Source organism: Euprymna scolopes, chromosome 3 (assembly GCF_053919585.1).
Source record: "Euprymna scolopes isolate OS-2025 chromosome 3, ASM5391958v1, whole genome shotgun sequence".
Taxonomy (NCBI): domain Eukaryota; kingdom Metazoa; phylum Mollusca; class Cephalopoda; order Sepiida; family Sepiolidae; genus Euprymna; species Euprymna scolopes.
In genome coordinates this window covers 18,849,714-18,869,806 of record NC_136484.1, presented here as the reverse complement: position 1 = coordinate 18,869,806, position 20,093 = coordinate 18,849,714, and the positions used below count along the sequence as shown (strand labels likewise).

The 20,093-nt window shown below is 31.7% G+C and overlaps 1 protein-coding gene across 3 annotated transcripts in view; it reads right to left on the bottom strand.

Annotated features, from left to right (window-relative positions):
* The window catches only part of LOC145253291 (neuronal calcium sensor 2-like), a 570,463-nt gene that overhangs the window by 453,829 nt on the left and 96,541 nt on the right, over positions 1-20,093 (bottom strand). Inside the window, exon 2 of one of the 3 annotated variants that reach the window (XM_080112920.1) lies at positions 4,718-4,776. The exons of the other annotated variants lie outside the window; for them this stretch is intronic. The gene's annotated coding sequence lies outside the window, so the exon portion shown is untranslated. The remainder of the gene's footprint in view (positions 1-4,717; positions 4,777-20,093) is intronic. 3 annotated transcript variants of the gene reach the window in all.

The following is a 20,093-nucleotide window of genomic DNA, read 5'->3' as shown; positions in this document are numbered from 1 at the left end:
GATATAACTTGCCTTTCTTGTTTGTTGCGTTGATTTTAGCAATTTTCACACGAGGCATATTCCCGAAGGCTTTTGCAATTCTAATATCCTGTACGACTGCAACTTATATGAGCAGTCTAAGTATTCGAAATTTTTCTATTCGTTTTTAGAATTAATTTAAACGAGAAGTCATCGAGTATTCCCGAACGTAGATGACGCCAGAGATATTTGAATATTTGTTTCCTAAAACACTATTCGCTGGCTTTGCAAAGCTACTTGAAGACCATAAGAATATTGATTAAATTATAATAGTCCAACCATTGTAACTCATTTGGCGTTCTTTTAATTAAATATTTTTCATCCAAATCTTTTACGTTGTATTTTAATATTTCATTCATTCTATTTCTGGATGCTACACACAAAAATTTTGACTTTAGTCAGTTTTTAAATGAAGGTCAAACTGCACTTTAAGAGCGCAGCGAAACCAGGTATTTTAAAAGACTATAGTTTCCTTTGCATTTCCTAATAGGGATGCCTGCTGTTGCCCCGGATTCAATGATGAACCTTACATCCTTTTATTGGCAGCATCTCATTATCATTTTTCTGGATTTTTGAGATAAGAATTGCTTATTCGTATTATTTGAATTTCTTGGATTACTATTCTCATGTTGAGTGCTATTTTCACAACGTTTCGGTCGATGTAACCTCCGACCTTCTTTAGGTATATATTGTTGAACTTGGGAATCTACCTTCGAACTCAAGACTCTTTCGGTCGGAACCAGGAACTGCACGGAATTTCGAATGAACGCTTTTTACTCCACGGGTAAGAGCGGAAGAAAATCGGATGCTACATCAACCGAAACGTTGTGAAAAATAACACTCAAGAAGGGAACTGTAGTCCGAAAAATCTAAATAATCCGAAAAATCATTTGTCTTTTTTTTTTTTTTTACATTCTATCAAATCAAATTGTTGAGGCGTTTTCTAGAAATTCATTAGGTATTTATTGGGTTGAAAGAATGAGAATACAGTGACATTAAAATAAAATTGTCGTGAATTTATTGATTTTAACCGACTGAGGCACATCAGGCGTTTCTCAAGAATGAATGAAAACGTAGTACATTGTGTTAAACATTTCTAACAATCTAGTAGACGATCTCGTTGGGATCTTAATTTGTGGACAAAAATAGACAAAGGTTTTATTAGTGATTTGATGATTTCATCATTTTTAACGATTCCGATATAATTATTGATTCTATTCTAAATTCCGGATTTCGATACAATTACTAACCCGCTTCTTTTCAAATCTCTTAATAGTGCGCTATAATGTTATTTTTATAATACTTTTTCGCGCTACAGTAAAATCCCATGTAACATGTACATATTTGTCGCAAACTTATAAATACAATTGTGTCAGGTGATCTATACATTTGCATTTCACTGGTAGTTTAAAAATCAATAAATATTTATCATTTTATTAGCAGTCAGCCATTGTAAAATGAAGTTAAAAAATAAAAAAAATCATTTTTAACATCGGAAATTAGGTAACGTTTTTCAGATTCCGACACTACCAAAGTTAAGATATTTCCGATTCCCGATTCCGATTAATCGTCCAACCAGTACATTTTATGTATCTGACCATTTAAAACAGTCAAGTACGAACTGAAAGTGTCTCAGAATAAGATCAACTTTTTCTTTAATCCTCTCTCCCGTCTCGTTCTTTTTTTTATCTTGTACCTCTCTTTCACCTCTCTCTTTACTATTATTTCCTTTTCTTTTTCATTTAAAACGTAATTGCATTCCTCTAATTTCTGTCCATATTAATTACTCATTACTTACTTTATTTGCTTTTCCATCTAAAACGTTCATGTACAGTTTAAATGTGTTTCAAAATACGTTGTGATGTCATAATAGACACCCTTTCCCTCTACTCGATTACTCGTTCTCCACATGTCTTCTACTTTGTTTCTCTTCCCTATTTTGATTATTTTATAAAAGTTTTACCAATATACTATCTCCAGGATTCTACATATCGTCAAGATAAAGTGCATCTTCGACATGTTTGATTTAGTTGATGACATCATCTAATGTGTTCAGTTATTACGTCATCATATTGTAACGTTACCAACTAAGATAAAACAAGATAACAGCAATTTAGATATTCCGTTTTAGTGTATATATATATATATATATATATATATATATATATATATATATATATATATATATATATATATATACTACCAGCCAACCTGGCGTTGCGCAGTCGTAAGATACGATTAAATATGATATTTTAATTCATGCAGATTACGTATTTATGATTATAGAGAAAATTATCTATAGATTATGGTATTGTACCTGATATGGTAGTGAGATCAAAATTAAAACAATATATATATATATATATATGATTTCAGTGCTATCAGTTAGAATCGAAAGAAAGGCATAACCCTACATCCTCATACCTTAGCCTCTAAGCCACGCCCAACACTGTTGTATGTATCTCACCCGCTACTTAATTGGCTATAAAAAGAGGCTCGCTGTTTGTTTGTAAACAAGCAGCTCGAACACTGTAAATCGGAGGATGCGTGTGTTAATTTAAATGGACATTTGTTAAGGTCATTTGCGAACACCGATCTCATAGGTAGGTGGGTAGAACTGCTGACTACCAACGCGATGGTTTTAGGTTCAATCCCCGGCTAAAGAAAGGTACTAGTCCAACCGAACTGATGAGTTGTGATACAACGAAACATTAATGTATGTCAATCACCTGTCATCCCTTCGTTAAAAGCTCCCATATATATATATATATATATATATATATATATATATATATATATATATTTCTTCAGTGGTGAAAAAACCGGACGAGAGTGCTCAATGTGTAGCCAGAGCAGTGTATAGGAAATTTATTGCTGTGAATCCAGAATGAATTTACATATTGTTTCCGCTAGGAAGATATCCCCTGAAGATGAGGGGAGGTCCGACCAGCTTCGTCAGAATTCACAGAGTCCATCTATGAATTTTAACGAAGCTGGTCGGATCTCTCTTCATCTTCAGAGGATATCTTCCTCGCGGAAACAATATGTAAATTCATTCTGGACTCACAGCAATAAATTTCATATATATATATATATATATATATATATATATATAAAAGTCAATGTGTGTGCATGTTTCCTCATCATAGGTTAAAAATAACTTACCCTATCTTTTGAAAATTACACACAAAGGTAATTTATATATCTGGCAGTGTTCTTAGATATACACAGAGATTCTAATCTTAAAAATAGTCTTTTTCTCTTATAGATAAAAATAAATTTTCATAAGGGAATGATTTTGTTACAATGGCCAAGGAATATATAAAAATCTCAGCAAAGCATTTCTTCTTAAAAAAAGATATTTTTATCTGGAGGTATAGCATAATAATTTAGCACTACAGATCAAGTAATCCCCTGTTCAAACACGGATGTACATCACCATTTTATTTAAAAAATTGTTTTTCTTATTTAGGAGTTAAATTTACGATAAAAGAATAGGTGCCTTTTAAAATCACCCGAAACCATTTCTTCGTCTACATTAAAAAAAAAAAAAAGCATTAAACAGAAGTGACTTTTCCCGGTATTCATCGTCAAGCCCAAACATCAGTTAACATGATGTTGTAAACAAACACAGACGGAATTTGATAAACGATATTATAATTTTTTTGAATTCGTAGTTCGAGAAAATTATTCCTCGTAATATATAATAATCAATCGAGGATTGATTCTATAATAATATATATGCAATCTGCATAAATTAAAATATCGTGTTTAAGCGTATTTTACGATCTGACAACGTCTGGCAGCCAGCTAATGTGTGTGTATATATATATATATATATATATATATATATATATATATATAGCCTATTTATTATTATGTGTGCATACATGTTTCGGTAGAGTATATATATATATATATATATATATATATATATATATATATATATATATATATATATATAGAGAGAGAGAGAGAGAGAGAGAGAGATTATGAGGGATAGATTGATATGAATTAAGTACGTGTTTTTATCGAGGTTTATTACTCTATTAGTATTAGAAAAACTGAAATAAAACATGCATTCAAAATGCCAAATTTAACTGCGTTTTAAAAATGCAGTTAATCTGCACTAAACTTTCTATTAACAGTTGATATTTGCTTTTCTATAGGATTTTGATTGTTATTTTTGACAGATCCCCTATTTCTCCTAGTTTTTTTAATAACAAAAAGCAAAGGTTATTGTAAACGATTCACTGAACATAAGTTGATAATTTACCAATAGCGAAAGGTGTTCTTTTTGTATCCACTTCAGAACTAGCGGTTAGCAACCTTATATAAAATTTATTTTCATATTTTTAAAAAGAATAATAGAAATAGTAGTCTTCCCCTCTAACAGAAATGCAACAACTGATCTTAATTCAAAGTTTGTATCTCAAAGAATTTTTTTGACTACTCTACTATTTGACCCATAGATGGTCTACACCTTTGTATTATATATCAATACAAAATGGTGCAATATTTCTGACTCGAACCTCGCAAATCCCATTCGATAAGAAATCCACACATTTGAGAGAATTAGTGCGCAATTGACCGTCACTGCTTCAACAGGATTAATTGCCGATTCCATTGACCGTGGCGGCATCCCTTATGCCAATCATCCAACCCCATATATAAAAAAAAAATGATAAAATATGTCTACCTTGGTACTTTTGGGTTGAACGAAGTCTTGTTATAAACTTGGACGGCCAGAATACTCACCTGTAAAAAGAAAAAACAAAAACAAAGAACGATATAGAATTTTAAATTAAAATATTGAAAGACAAATACTTTTGATAAGAAAATAATTGATGAGAAATTTTGATAAGAAAATAACATTGCACTTGGCAAAAATAGTGCGTAAAACCATAAGTAACTTGATTTTTTTCCGAGGTTATCTCCCTTGAGTAAGAATTGCAATCTAAGATTATTCCCCTTTAATAAACATTACCATTTGTGTGGATGAATTTGATTCATAATAATATTGCAAAAACAAAGTATAGATACGTGCATATGTAATCGAATTTGAACAACTAAACTCAAATATAAACAATTCTGTTAGTTTTCCTGCTATAGTTCTTGCAAAATCTTGCATAATTTGACAGTTTGTTGAATATTTGACTTTAATAACATTATTCTTTACTAGCGGGGGTACCCGGCGTTGCCCGAGTGTTTGTTTCCGGGACGGGGGGGGAGTTTTAAAAAATGTTATGGTAGGTAAGTAGGAAGGATCAAACCCGGAGTCATGAGTAAAAGTAGGAAAATAAAGTGTGAAAGAAAAAAAACCAAAAAAAAAAAACCCATCTGCAACGTTAACAGTTCGGCCACCAAGAAAAGTCCATTCCAGTTGTTTAGAAAAAAAAAACAAAACACTATGGTAGGTCGGCGCGAACGTGAAAATATAATTTGAATTGTCCAGCACCCTAACCACTACGCCACAGAGCACTGCAGCTTAGTTTAGTGATTTTAAATAACTTAACATGATAGAACTACGAAGCCAAACCGGTGTTCTCTTCTCAACTGTTCCTTGTGAACGATCTCCAAACGGTGTTAAGTGGTGGCAGGGGGAGGAGGAATTTTTAAGAGAGAAAATATTTTACCACTTCCATTGATCTTAACCGATTTTGGCCGTGACTTCTCAGCAGAAAAAGTATAGAAATCTAAGATTATCGAGGAATTTGAGAACTAATAAGCCTATAACAAACCTCAGATATTGTTCTGCCGTTTGTGCATAATGTATTTGCATGAAATATCTTGATTTTTAATCCTATTAAGGTCAAAATCCCACGGGAAAAAATGAGTTCATTTTATTTATATAGAGATAAATGTCAATATAACAAGTATTCATTATAATTTTTAATGGCAAAATGATCAGTTCTTTTTTCTGTATGCTTTTAGCCTTGCCTATCTATCAAGCTAATTGGTTAAAACTCAGCTAAAATCTGGTACGAAATACTTTATTATTTTCTAAAAGTAAACAAAAATATTTATATGCTATAGTCATATCGACGACTATGAACTATTCAGAAGAAAACAGTTGAAAGAGATATCACTTTTCACAAGGAATATGCCGACATAAATTGTACATTAAAAAATTAGGTGCTTATACAGTATGGACACAGGTAAAAATCGCCGTTCAAAATAAACTAACAGTAAAAACACTTTGAAATTCTTATGTATCAGTTAAAAATAGGTATCTACAATAAATTTAAATAAAATCTTGATCAAAAATAAAAAAAAAATCAGTTTCTCGTATTTTGTTGTAAGAGTAAGAGCGAACTTATCAGTAAAACAGGGGAGATAAGTCACTCTGTCGTTTAACCAAATAAAAATTAATATCAGATCGGCAAAATACGATAAAACTGATTTCAATTACTTAGATGATGTAGATCTTATTTGACGCAAAAACGGAACCGACGCCGCCCCAATAATACAACCGACCTATCGCGATATGAATTCATTCTTTTGTGTTTTTTCAATAAATGGATCAATATTTCTTTACTCGTAGATAAGAGTCAGATAAATTGCTAGTTGAATGATAGAGGATAATTATGAATAGATTAAAAATCGCTAATGAAATGAATAAATATTGATGACTTATGAAATATAGTTTATGACGGATGTTTGATGAATTAAATTTCGAAACAGACATATTGTAACAGTCAGTTAAGCAACAGTTGTGGATCATATTCCGCAGATGAGAAATTCTCAGGAAGAAAATATTGTCATGATAATTCCGTTTGATGCTTGCATATAAAATTGAGAGGCACAATGAATTGGAACATTGAGGACACTGCGAAGGCTGCTGCAAAGAATGTAGACTCCCTCTACCGTGCTAGAAAATTACTCACACCAGAGAGCATCGTATATCTTTAAAAACCCAGGACCATTAAATATTGTTTCTACATCTGGGCTGGTGCATCTAGTCTCTCATTCACAGACTAGGCCCATAAAATAGTTTCAAATCTAACAGATCTTGCACTGTTGGCCAAACTCCAACCTCTGTCTCATCGCATTATTTCATCCCTGTGAGTATTTTAATGAAATGTGCTCTGAAGAACTCAGCATTTGTGCCCTCTTCAATAAGCAGAAAAATTCTATCTCTTCACCGTACATGCCCCAAGATGCCGAAAAGAGTTTTAAAAAAAAAAAAAACGAAAAGAGTTTAAAAAGACAAAACAAAAATAACGCAAAGTTTGAATTTTCGTAAGGACCCGTGGCGTAGTGGTTAGATTACTTGGAAAAATCAATTGTAAAAATGTTATTCTCTTGAAGATTCAATTCTCAATACAATTTCGAATTACTTAGGACCTCTATCCAGTCATGGCTGACGGAACAAGCGCATGCTACCATCGTGAAGTAAATAAAAGATTCCGTTGGAAATACCGTCCAGATTCTCGAGTTCGACAGAAACACTCCTGAGTCGAGAAGATGCACCTGAAGAAGATCCAAGTTTACATCGACGAAACGTTGTGAAAATGACACTCAAGATCAGAACACTAGTCCGATGAATCCACGAAGAAAGTAACGTTCATTGCATTAGTGATAGAAAGGAAAGTACTTGCTATGAAAGTTTGGTGATTTAAAAAAAAGTTTCCTTTCCTTTCACTGGTTTTTATTTTTCAATTTATAATCTGTCTGTATGTGGCAATTTGGAGAAATGTTTGAGAGTGAAGTCGTAAAAAGAGTTTTTTTCGTCGAATTGGGAGAAGATTGGTCGATCAAGGGAGATAATCACGATACTATCAGATTGGTTCTCGCTAAAATGACGTGAGAGCAGGATGGCCCAAATGGAAAGAAATGTCAATCCACGCAGAAACAATTTCACACTTTCATAGTTTGATTAAATTTCCCAAGTTTTTATTCAACAGGCAGTGAAAATAGATTTTGTATTGGAAACGTTAAAACCTTCCAGAGAGATGAGAATCGATCTGCTTCGAAAAGGGAAATAACTGTGAAGCAAGCGCCCGTTGAGGTCGTTGAGTTGGATTAAGTAGTCTGTTCGTAATCAGTCACGTGCTATACGATGTTAAAGGGATCACCAGACTATGGATCAGTTAGTGGGTCCATCAACAATTCGTTTTTAGTCATAAGACAAAGATACAATTTATCTCTAATAAATTGCATGAAATAAAACGTTTGCAATACTTATATTTTGACTTTTGATAATTACTTTACATAATACAAGTATACATATAAAGCCATCAATTTACTCAATTACAATCGTTTCTACATTAAATTTGAAATTAACATTTTAGACATTTATAACAATATTGCTTTAAAATGCGCACGAATTACCAATGGACTTTGCGATGGAATTTGATAACACTTAATCTAATATTAACAGTATATATACATACACAAATGTGTGTATCATATATATATATATGCACATGTATACATGCCTACACATACGAATATTTACATATATACGTGTACATATACATACATATATGTATACATATATATGTATATATGACCACACATAAATATTAGTCTATATATATATATATATATATATATATATATATATATATATATATATATGTGTGTGTATTCTTATAGACATGTATATATAAACATATCTGTATATATATATATATATATATATATATATATATATATATATATATGTGTGTGTGTGTGTGTGTGTGTGTGTGTATATAAATAATTGAATAAAATGAACGTTTGTAATCAGTAATAACTATTGGTTTTCAGCTAATCATCAGATAAATATAACGTGTTTTAGATTTCCCTCGTTTCTATGACACCGCAAAGCGCGGATGCAATGGTTATGACTGATTGAACACACGTATATAATCAAACACTATTATAATTGTCTGACCACTGTTTGTAAATGAACATGCCATATATATATATATATATATATATATATATATATATATATATATATATATATATATATATATAAAATAAAAATTACAATTAAATTTACCAAAATGATCCAAGATGGTAAAACTAAAATATATTATAAATATTAAAGAATGAATATTTATAAAGTAATCTCAACCGGATGTAAAACTCGATAAAACCAAATAGGAGATAGAGCTTATAATAAGAGCAAACAGTTAATAAAACATGTTAAAAACACTTTGAAAAAGAGTTAAAAACATATTTAATCTGAAAAGTAAACACTTGATAAGGGGATAGTCCTTAATCCGCGGAGTTTCGAAGAAATACTTTCCTTGTCATCAGAGGGTAGGAATTAGGAAAATGCGGGATCGGATTTTACATACAAAAGTATTTGATGAAACTGCAAGTAAGTAAAAGATCTTACTTTATAACAAAAAGTGAAGCAGAGGGCATATGGTGAAGAAAAAGGTGATTACATGTGAATGGATAGTCAGGTGAAAGGTAAATTATCCAATGACGGTAAAAACCAAAAATGTAAATCCAAGAAAGTTAATTGAATTTCCATTCGCACAAGTAAAATCCAAGGAAATCACGTAATTGGAAGACGGTCCAAAATAATCCAAACGGCCGAAATCCATGGAATAATTCGCAAATATGTATAAGAAAAAAGGGGAAATATTCCAATAATGTTAATAAAAGAAAAATAAGATATGCTTTTCATACGGCTGCCGAGACATAATGTAAATTTACCGTCATTGGATTATTTACCTTTCACCAGACTATCCAGAAGATAAGTATTTCTTCGAAACTCCGCGGATTAAGGACTATCCTCTTATCAAGTGTTTCCTTTTCAGATTAAATTTGTTTTCAACTCTTTTTCAAAGTGTTTTTTAACATGTTTTATTAACTGTTTGCTCTTATATATACATATATATACACACATTATATATATATATATATATATATATATGGCAGTTTTTAGATTCTAATTTCATTTAGAAAAAATATAATTTTAAAAACAAAAATTTATTGTTCGAACAATGAATGCAACATTTAATGTAATTTTCTTAATCCATGGATTTTTGATATAGGCTCATCTCCTAAGAGGAACGCCATTAGCAAAATATTAAAACGGGCCGCCTGTGCGTTGAATTTTTGTGGCAGGAGGAGCGAAATCTTCCACCACATGTCTCCTGATTCGACATTGCTAAATACCAGTGGCAAGTGAAGTGTATGTACAGGATGACTGGAAACAAATGCTGAGATAAGCGGAAAGTACATACAGCGCCTAGATTTCCCAAATTGTCACCCATCTGGTACTAACCAGGCTCAACGACGATCTTACGAGAACCAGTGTGCGAACGCGGTTATGCTATATATATATATATATATATATATATATATATATATATATATATATATATATATATATATACGCACTATCACACTATTCTGTTGCGTAACGGATTGAAATTCTATTCTTATTTAAATGGTGTTTGGGAAAATATTTTTCGACCACCCTGGGGATATTTATTTTCATATTTAATTACCATCATTCCTTTCGCATGCGTGAGCTCTACTGTAAATAAGTTAGCTGAATATATTCGTTACACGCGCATTCATGGGCAAATTGTTCTGGAGAATTGGTTATATAACAATAAATAAGTCATGTGACAAAACACGTGATCATTTTCCCATGCATGTCTGCTTGATTAACATTCCACTTGCATCAATTTCCTTTCAAAACATATACATACGTCCACATGCGTGCGCACACACATACACACATATATATGCACATATATAGATGTACAAGTAATATATATATATTACTAACACGTGCATATCTAAACAAACATATATTCATAGATACACACATGTTTATATGTACATATATATAGCAATATAAATACACACACATGTATATATGCATATATGAACATATGGGATATATTTCTATGTACATACATATGTATGATATATATCTATATGTACACATATAAACATATGTATACATGCGTACATATACGCACATATACGCACACACATACACATATATAGATGTATGTGTGTGTGTATGTGCATATATATATATATATATATATATATATATATATTCAGAAAAATATATACCATTGTTGTTCCAAAAATAATGTCCTTTTATTTTTCATTATGCCTGAAGGATGCAAATTGTATTTTTATGATGACTGAACTATTACATTCATGATCTGAAAGTTTCATTTCTTTGTTGCATATACTGAGATGCGTCATTGAATTCTCCCATACAGAAAAAAAAATTAATCGATCAACATTCACCGGCGCCTGCTGAACGTTTACGAAGCCTATAAATTGAGGTGAGTACAGCTAGGATAGTGATTCGTCAGTTTCAAAGTGGTGACAGAGGTGTAAGTGTAAAAAAGCCCGCTCCAGATACCCATGCACAGCCACCACCTCGGAAAACGTTGTCCGCGTCGACCAACTCATCAGCACTGATACGAAAAGTAGAACTCTCATCCGCTTGCCTATTTCCCATCTGACTTCAACTTGGATGTCTTCAAGTCCAACATAAACAAATTCCGGATGAACCGCCCCCTTAAGTACTAACGAATACTACAACGCTATCCCATTGATTACTGGTCATTTGAGTTTATATATATATATATATATATATATATATATAATGTTTTATGAAAATAATTATTCCGCCTGAGAAATTTTAATATGCATCTATGTTCAATTACTCACCGAATATTCTTAAACATAAAGGAAATCAAGAACAATAACTCATTATATAATCCCATCTTTAAAATGTAAGTAACCATATCAGATATTCCTTTGACAAAAATCACAGTTAATTCAATTTTTTTCTAAACATATCACTTATTTTCCTTCTACTCTCATACATCTCCTGGTAGGTACATCTAGTACACACACACACACACACACACACACATATATATATATATATAGTATAAAATATACTTATGACAAGTAAGCTACGCATAAATATTTGTACTTTATACCAGAGAGAACTCATCAAATTGGTTGCGTGGATTTACATTCTACGCTCGTCTTTATAGTAGTCTAAGACTTTTTTAACAATACGATTAATGTGTTTTTATATTTTAAGATAAACTCGACGAAGAAACAAGAACCCGCACAAACTAAAATGATGAAATAGAAAAAGGGTGGTAAATAAAGTTAAATGAAGTCTTGTTTATAATAAGAGAAAATATTTCATTTACAGAATAACAGGTTAGAAAATATTTCCTTTTACAGGCATGAAAGAAAAAACACTAAGTAACAGAAAATTTTACATGGTTACTCCAATGCAGATACCAACCATTCAGTGCGTAATTATACCCACATTTTCATTTACCATGAGTTTCTCTCCATTGTCTAAAAAGATATTTAGCGCTAGGGATATACATGTCCACGCACACATGAGCTCCTATGTGGTGCACATGTACATACATTTTTAGAAAAAATCTTGTTTTAAAAGTGCTTGTGAACTGTGCAAATTATTCGTTGAAGATATATCAGTAACAAAAAGAGTAATATTCACGGCGATTTATGAGAGGCGCCACATTCGTATAAATCAATTTAAAATTATTTAAATTCGAGCGTAATCAGGTTTTGTTCTTAAAGTTTCATATTTAATCAAATGTCATTAGTTTGAATCATTAAACTTATATTCACACTTGAAATTGATATTTTCTTACATTTTCTCAATGGATTTCGAAAGTTTTAATGAAGTCATGCTTAGCAAAGAAACACATACCTAAATACAATAGTTTTTATAAATAAATATTAAATGTTTTTCCTACATACATTAGTGTTATGCTTACGCATTCATTAGTGTAGGAAGTAATAATTATTTTCAGTGAAAAGATTCGATCACAGTAACATCGATATTTAATCTCTGGGCTACCAAGAAAGGAAAGACCATTAACTTGAAATATCTATAATGTCGATTACAAAGGAATAACAAAGAGAACTAGTCAATGTTAAACAAAAGGCGTCAGAACATTGCATTATGCTAAACATGATATTTTAATTTATACAGATTGCTTATGTATTATTATATAATAAATCCATTATTGAATATTATATATTACGAGGAATAATAATTCGCAAAAAAATAAATAAATAAAAAATGAAAAAGAATAATTATAGTAATGTAAAGACTAAATTTAAACTTGTTCGAAAACATTATTTATTTTAGATTGTGAAATTTAAAAAAATAAAAATGAATATATCAGCTGACCGGTTTCGAAGCTCGCTCAACAGAGCTAAAATCGAGCTTAATTACATTTTAAAAAGAAATTTAATTTCACAATCTAAAATTTAAAAAGAAATTTCATTTAACAATCTAAAATAAATAATATTTTCGAACAAGTTTAAATTTATTCTTTACATAGCCATAATAAAATTTTGTACCAAAAATATTTAATTATAGTAATGTAGTTTATCAAGTTCCGTATGTGTTTGCTTATACTATCATGTCAGCTTCTATTTTGACTTGACGATGAATGCTCTGGAAACTCACTTCTGATTAATGTTTCATTTTAAAATACGCGAACGAAGAAACGATTTGCGGTGATTTTAAATGGTATCTCTTCTTTATCGTAAATGGAAATCATTAATAAGAAAGAATTGAAATAAAATGGTGTAGTACACCCAGGCTTGAACAAGGGATAATTCGATCAGTAGTCGAATGCTCTACTAATGAGCTATATTTCCAGATGAAACAAACTGTTTTATTTGTTTTAGAAATTATTTGTTGAAATTTTATTATCTCCCTTGCCGGCGCAACCTTAAATATTTCTCTACAAAAATTATTTTTTATCTATAATAAGAAAGACTATTTCTAGAATCAGATCTTTTCGATTTTCGATACCTATCGGATGACTTTTTGTTCAAAACATATCTAAGAACACTGCTAGACATAAGTTACCTTTGTGTGAAATTTGCAAAAGATAGGCTCAGCCGTTTCGGAACCTCTAAGAAAGGAACTCACACACACAAAGTGACTTTTTCATAATAGTAGAAGTAGAGACTTACGTTAAATGATAATCAAAAACATATTTTTTTTAAGATTAAGATCCATGCTATAAGTCTATATTTGAGATATCTTTAATTCGATGTCTTATGACTATATTTAAGAGATCTTGGATATTTGTTGTACTCTTAGGTGTGATATATCAAATTAAAGTGAAATAGGCTAATATATTAATAAAATACAGTTTCGTCTAAATGATCTCTACCAACATTTAGTCGTAAAGTGTTGTTACCGTAAAAAGTACTAACAAGAGAGCCGCCGAATTATTTTGTTTAACGATAGTTCATACAGAAATTTTATGTGTAAATGGAATTGACCAAACCGAATCTATTAAATGTTCCTTTATATTACAAGATTACTTGGTATATTACTTCTGTGTGTTTATTGCTTTATTCTTTATAGAGTGAATAAACAGAATCCAGGACACGTGTTTTATATTGCTGCTGTTTCTTTATTCTTTTATACGGGTAACTTTTAGACCACCCTATAAGACAGAATTGCAACAACAGCAAACAGCATGTAATAAACACTACTAAAATTCTTCGCAAAGTTTTATTTATTAAATAATTGAAATCTCTGAAGACAAATGACATTAATTAAAATAATCTCGTTAAACAATAACAGTCATAACATAGGTTTTCGAATCATTATCTACGCATTTATTAATGGACCTTCACTTGTGTAATCCGATGCAATTAATACAACGTTCAATTGTGAAGGATAATGTATATCATATTACATTATACATAACAATGTGTTCTATTTGGCATCTACTACCTTCAGATTTGTTTTATAATTGTTTTTTATTTTCTAGAATAACAGTTTTGTTGGATTCAGTATATGATTTTAAAATAATAAAATAAATAAGGAACGTTAACTCTTGATAAAAAGAAATAAACGTTACAGTATTTAGATTTGTTTTAAATTTTAGGTGTATATTTAATATGTCTCCATATTAGCAATGTGTCGAACAAGATTAAGTATATTTTAAATATATTGTAGCGGAATAAACAAGTTTGATTTGTTAGGTTAAATGCTATTTTACGAACCTGACGGAAATATGACATATTGTCAATCAATGAGAGCCTTTGCATTGTTTACAGCATCAGAATGGCTAAACGTAGCAAGTTTCTCCACGCTGACATTCGAATCGCAGTTCCATCTTAATGGAATGAGCAGTACATACTCGTATTTTATCGAAAATTGATAGAGCGTAGCATCTTGGTAAATTGTCACACCACAATTAGAACCAAATAAGAACAAGTATTGAATACTGGATGCGAGCATGCATGACAAGTTACACGTGAAGACAATGATTTTTTTTAGATAATTGCGGAGATTTCGAAGATAATTTGTGATCTCTCAATGTAACAAGCAAAACGGTCCATTTCATGAAAGAAAGAAATAGTTCAAAGTTTTTATAGAAATTGAAACTGATTGTCATTGCAGGGACTGGCACGTTGCATTCTATTTTAATTGCTGAATTGTATTTCCAACTGAAATAACATTAAGAATCAGTGTCCAGATAGTGTCATTGCAAAAACAGTTCGGTCATTTGAGGAGGATTTTGATTGGACACGCTTGTGCAAGCTTAAAAAGTATGAAGATCTACAAAGTGTCAGCAACGACTGGGAAACAGTTTAATTTCCCATCGAAGTTGGACACTGAGCTTTGTCTTTCCCCATCGGTCAAGACAAAGTACATAAAAAAGATAAAAGACAAGACAACTTGCATCAGCAGTTATATGGTAATGCCACAGAGTGATAACAATCCAATATTTCCATAGAGTATCGTAAGACACTGCTGAACGTTCTATAGGTAATGAATGCATCGAACCGGAAATCACGCCTGAACCTAGATGTATCATCCGATGAAAGATTTGTTCGCACAATTGCTGCAATGCAGGCAACGGTTATTTCTCACTCTCTCTCTCTCACACGCACGCACACACACACACACACACACACACACACACACACACACACACACACATATATATATATATAAATATATATGCGCGTGCGTGCGTGTGTGTGAAATAATCCTTGACAGTTTTTTTTTTATTATTCTATAATGATAAATAACATTTGTTTATTTGTTTACATTCAAAACGTATCGGCGATCTTCAAAAGAAAAAGATTTTTATTAGATCTCCAAGGTTCGAGACGGAAATAACCATATAATATATTAATTATTTACATTATGACAAGAACTGTTATAAACAGAATCGCCATAAAATTGAGGACTAAAAAAAGAAACATACTTGCATTTGATGGGTTATAACTGCTTTCTATTATATATATATATATATATATATATATATATATATATATATATATGAGAGAGAGAGAGAGAGAGAGAGAGAGAGTGTAATAGATAGGGTGTAAATGAGCAAAATCTCAGTAAAATATATATAAAAAGGTGCTGTGCTCTGAGTATCGTAGTTATAATAAACTCAATAGGTGTTATTACCTAGAGCTATATAAATAGAAAGGGTGTGAAATTATCAATCAAGTTTTCATAGAATGAAGCAACAAAATCATATTCATATGTACAATCGTTTCGGAATATCGTTATTATCGGGTTTATTTGTAAATATCGAATGAATAATAGGATATCGTTTCCGAAACGATCGTACATACGAATTTTATTTTGTTATGTTTAATTCTATCAAACCTTGATTAATAATTTCACATTCTTTCTATATAAATAAATATATGTAGAGAGAGAGAGAGAGAGAGAGGGAGAGAGAAAGAGAGAGAGAGATAGAGATAGAGAGAGAGAGAGAGAGAAAGAGAGAGAGGGGGGGGTAAATTACGAAGATATGTTTATGGCAATAAAATTGCACAGATGCTTTCGCGTTCGGTGTAAGAATCGTCAGGATAAAATGCACTGAATTCATGTTACAGGATGTTTTATATATACACACGGTGTTTTTTTTAGCTGGCAAAGGCCCTGTCGGTGGGGCATTAGAATACGCCGACTGCCCCCCTGCAGAGGGTAAAAAATCCCTCGATGGGGGTCCTGGATATGACCTTAAACTATATCCGATGGTGAGGCCCCAGCTTGCAGGCTCTGGGGAGTGTGGAGCCACCCTTTAATTGCCATTCCTCCCAGGTCCACTCTGACCCGGAGTGGTTGTACCTGTTAGGGTCCCAACTATGGGTTAAATAGAAACTGACTTGCAAAAAACAAATATATTCTATTAAAAAATTTTCTTCAAAATCACCGGATTCGGCATTAAATAACCTGAAAAGGGTTGATATGCCGTAAAACAAAAACAACAAACCAACCAACTTTAGCTGGCAAATCCATAAAATTCCTTTCCAAATTGAATTTGGTTTTGTATATTTATTATTCTTATGAGAGAGGAATTTTGTATGTTTATGTATCATTTGCTATTTCGAGCAAAAGAATATTTTACTTACATAAGACGGGTATTACACATATGAAATAATTGTATCTTACCTAGGGTAGGTAATTTACAGTAGCCAATGACAGGGCTTATCTCAAACAAATTTTACTTCGTCGTAAGTTCAATCATGATCTCAAAGCAATTTGCAATCCATCCTAATCTATATAGGCAGAATAAAAATAGGAGACACTCCTTTTGTATGTTCCCTTATTTCCAACAGCGTGATAAATTCAAATTGAATGAAAACAAACCACTCCCCAGAACTATTTAAAACAAAATTGACAGACTAGTTTAATGATATTTGAAATTTAAGCGAGAAAAACCAAAGAAAACTCTATATCAAAATTAATCTTTGCAAACCAGGGAAAATACTTTCGTTACAGAAAAAAAAAACAAAGTCTATTTCAAACTTTAGATTAAAAATAGGTTAAATTATATTGCATATTTAAGCGTATAACTAAAAATAATATGCTATTTATATAGTACATGTGATGAACTGGCTATTAATTATTTAACCTTTAAGCTTTACTGATTTTACAGACAGACAGAGCATGTTTTAGAGATTCTTTGTCGCATCTAATATAAGTTTTGTTATTGAATTCGCGGGCTTAATGAAAATTTGATTTCAAATTAATACACAAACAGCTGACAGAGCATCTCCTAAAGATGTTTAAACACATCTGAGAAGATTCAGTTTCTCTGTTAACGCTATTTCGAACCTGATAGATCTGAAAGAAAATACATAACGACTTATTTTATCGTTCTGTGTTTGTAATTAATTCTTTAGAAATCTGTGGTTGTAATCAGCGAAGAGAACGCCAGAACTTTAATCGTGTTTACTTCACATCATTCATAACACAACGATGAACTTTCAATTTGTTTGTTATTCTTTCAAAGTTCAACTAATCACTTCGTTAGTTGCTCGATGTTCATCTGGTTTTTCTTGATTCTAAGACATTTTAATTAATTTAGCCGATGAAACTATAAGCTTGTATCATCATTTCTGACATAGATTCTTCAACCGAACTCATTATTGCTTCTCCACAAGGTTAATCAATATAATAATCTAATCTCTTTGTAATATGATGCCAAATTGGTTCAATCATCAGATCCGGCTTGGCGTTCCCATCGAGATTGCCATATAATTTCGAGCTTGAACCCATAGCCCTTATACTTTTATATATATTGATGTAGATATAATAAATTAAGGTGCGACAAAAAAATTAGGTCAAGATGATTAACTTGCATGTATATTACACTAGCAGGGAGACCTGACGTTGCCCCGAATTAAATGAGGATCAGTAAATATTTCTGCCTACCATAGTTTATTATCATCCAAATCGGTAAAATCGCCTATTTTTCAATCAAATCGATTAATTAGAGCAACCCACCGCGTTGCACCAGGAGGAAAGTTCATATTGTAGTCTAAATTGCACTGTAGAGAACCTACTGTTGATTTTATTAATTTATTTTTATATATTGGTTTGAGTAAAAATAAAAAAAAATGCAAAAGTCAAGTATTATAGTTCAATTGTGCTCTAAAAAGAACATATATTTCGAACGTGACCCTGTCATATCAAAGAGTCATAATGTTCACTTTATATACCTGTCCTTTCTGCTTGTGTTGTAATACACCTTTTCAAATGCACTTTTGATGTTAGGTTGGATAAGGTGTTAACTTATCAAAATCGCCTGTTCCCACTTTACTCAGTTTATTTCGATTATCGATCATCGATGCTTATCGAAGATATTCCGATATAAAACTATCGAAGAACACTGCCTTGCAGATAATATACATTCGCGGGAAATTGCAAAAAAAAAAGAAAAAAAAAATCGACCCAGCGTTTTGAAGTCCATAGTGAACAAACTCACACACACACAGGCAAAGTTCATCAAATGAGCATCCCCTTTGGAACAGACGTATAAGAAAATTTCTAAATTTTAATGTCAGATTCAGTCATTTATTTTTCAGCATAAAGAAGAACAACAGAACTTAATACTATCTAGTAAAACCCCGATTTTGTCAATTTTGTGGAGTCGTATCATCTCTGACTATTTCTGACTCCAAGAGGAACTATATTTCTATATCGCATCAACTGATTAGTATAATCTAACTTTGGTACGATATAAAACTGAATCCGGTATTATACATATGAATCTGAAGCGGTAGTGTCAGGGTGTGATGATATGGGCTAGAATGTTCCACTTTCGGTGTCTGTCATCGACAATGAAGATCAAAGACAGGCTCATTGAACTACAGAACAGAGTGTTCAACCGCAACCTCTACAGGTGCAACCCCATAATCCTCTAGACTGACGGATGCCATCATATTGAGAATTATTTTCACAACGCTTCGGCGGATTTAATTTCCGATTTTCTCTCAGTTGTATCTCGTCTAACTCGAAATATATCTTATTCTCAATGATCCATGGCGTAAAAGATAAAGTGACCATTCTCTGGAGTTTATTGCAGGCAACACTACGAACACATTTAGGGATTCTTATCTGTTATGGCTGAACGAACGTGAGAATGTTACTTTCGTAAATTAAGTAAAAGATTCGAAAATAAAGAGTTCTAAATTTCGTAATCCACACGTTCGCCAGAAAGATTCCTAACTTCTACATGATGCACCTGAAAAGGTTCTGAGGTTACATCGACCACAACGTTGGGAGAATAACACTAAAGATG